The sequence below is a fragment of the Lepeophtheirus salmonis genome, chromosome 3 (genome assembly GCF_016086655.4).
Source record: "Lepeophtheirus salmonis chromosome 3, UVic_Lsal_1.4, whole genome shotgun sequence".
NCBI lineage: Eukaryota > Metazoa > Arthropoda > Copepoda > Siphonostomatoida > Caligidae > Lepeophtheirus > Lepeophtheirus salmonis.
In genome coordinates, this window is record NC_052133.2 from 602,210 (window position 1) to 604,697 (window position 2,488).

Genomic DNA, 2,488 nt, shown 5'->3' on the forward strand with positions numbered 1-2,488 from the left:
ACCAAAAAGTCTGGGGGATTGGTTTGGATATTCAGCTACGCCGTAGAATTGCCCAAGAGTGGCTTAGATACATTCAAAGGTTGGGATCAGGAACAATGATATTATTTTTAAGGGATTTCCTTCCTTTTTATTCACCTACGTCGACAACCTTATTTTTTCTTTAATAAAGTGAGCGTGTACTCCTTCTTATCCCTCGTCTATACTGCCGAACAAAATATTCTATTTACCTGTATCAGATTAATATCACGGGTTGCTCCTTGTTTAGCATTCTCCGATAGAGTTGGATAAATGCAGCCGATGTATGTAAACAATCCCGGTTGTTTACTCCTCTCGATCGACTGGTTGAATTATCGATTGATTACTTCTATCAATTTCTTAAATTAATCATTTTTGGATACCTTGATACCACTTCACAGCTAATCCATCCTCCATTGGATAAGTGATAAGTAGGGAGAGGAAACTCCCCCATCTTTTTCCTCGGTCGTTGCTAAAAACATCTCAGATCCTGTTTCATCGAGAAATAATGAATACCCCCAGGTTGAAGAAAGTTCTGAAGGTCCTTCAATTTCATACTTACCAAAATCTTCCTAATGGTCCTTATCGACTAAAAATAAATTACTTTGATGACAGTTCTCCAGAGACGAACGTTTTCCTTGATTACGATATAACTGAAGTAGCGATCAATAAACTTGGAATGCTTACCTATGACTATAGTTGATAATATTGTAGAGAAAAACAAGTGCAAGGAGGAGGGGGGGAAGAAGACATATGGTATCATTGTTTAAAATACTGATGTGATTATCATCTGCCTGGTTTATTATGATTTTTGAGGGTATAACGAATGTATTTATTAGCAAAATGTTTAATAGAGATATACTACGTATAATTGACTTCGACGTTTTTTATCCGTTACAGTAGATTTGAAAACGTCACACTCCATGGAATTGTAATTCATTATGAACCATATTCTCAGAATAATAGCTAATGAAACGACAAAGTAGAGTATTTGAAATATATTTGAAGCTCAAAGTTTAAAAAAGAAGGCTTTAATTAAATATAATCTACATACTAAAAAATAAACTATTAAACATTTAAGTTAAATATACAAAATTAAACAATTAAAATCATATAACTATTAATAATAATAAATTATAAATACAGAATATTGAAATAATAGATTGATCCAGATAATTTTTTCTTGTTTTAACATCGGAATTCAGTTAAATATTTCATAACTTTAGGTTGCAATACACAAGCGAGACGTGGAGTTTAATCAAAAAGATAATCACCCCTCTTCTTCATGTGGAAGTTGCTATATACAATTGTGCACAGGATAGATATATCTCTACTGATGAGATCTAACTAATTATTAATAATAAAGTAAATGTCAAAATCATAAAATTAGACAATAAATATACTAATAAAAAAATGTTATAAATAAATTCATCCTAAAGATTTAGAGCAAAAGCTAATTATGTAGTAATGTCCGGCGATATTACTCCCTATTAAGAGCATCAAAAAAGATTTTCACCCGTTATTTAGGTATGCTTATATAACAACATACTATTATCATGATGGATATACACAATTGTTAATTATAATGCAACACCCAATGTAATTACCCTCGTTGTTGTGACCATTTAAACAGTTGTTTTTGCCCTTTATGAGTTTTCTGAACACCATTTCTTGGAGCCCATCAACCATAGCTAAGCCTTTAGTGATAAAAAAGTAATATTTATTGACTATGTAATATTGGAAAACCTAATTATCATACCCAAGTCTTAAAGCGAAGTAAGTAGTCTCAGACAAACTAGTTGCAAACCATCCAAAGCTACTACTCCCGTTGTTGTGACCATTTAAGCAGTTGTTTTTGCCCTTTACTGAGTTGTGTATCATAATTCTTGATATGTTTAGCTAAAATAGAATCATATTTTATGGTTAGATTTAAAAAGAAATTGAATACTTACTGTGAGATAGTACAAAATTCAGAGTTCCATTTCGATATTAGTAAATACTTTTTACTGATAACTTGATCATCATTTGGTGTGGATTACTCAAAATATTTTTATATGTATTTCTATATATGACATCAGTACCAACATCCTCCATTAATTTAATGATGGTTCTTCGGGAAGGGATATGTTTACCCTTGTATTTCTCCATAAATTTTTTGAACGTAGATGATTAGCAATGGATAAGGTTATATTACATGCAATAATCATCGTATGAGATTAAAGTTAAAGTCTGACTTGATGTATTCATCGTCAAATTGATTTTATAGATGAATATCCATACTCTTGTTATGAGATGAGGATAATGAGTGGGGTGTAATTCTAGACAGGGGACTAAAGGCACATTTATATCTACCAAATCCGACAAACCATTTGTTTCTCATCCGGTAAGTATTTTCCAAATTCCTGGGCCTCCATTTTCATAAATCCAGACAGAAGGCGACGTCATTTTGGGGATTTTATTCAGTTCTCTATCG

At 31.9% G+C, this 2,488-nt stretch overlaps 1 long non-coding RNA gene across 1 annotated transcript; it reads right to left on the reverse strand.

Annotated features, from left to right (window-relative positions):
• Positions 1-1,013: 1,013 nt before the first annotated feature.
• Positions 1,014-2,234, reverse strand: LOC139904831 (uncharacterized). The gene is made up of 3 exons (XR_011779074.1): positions 1,968-2,234; positions 1,775-1,914; positions 1,014-1,712 (listed from the first exon to the last, which is right to left on the reverse strand). It is a non-coding gene; the product is annotated as an uncharacterized lncRNA (long non-coding RNA).
• Positions 2,235-2,488: the final 254 nt, after the last annotated feature.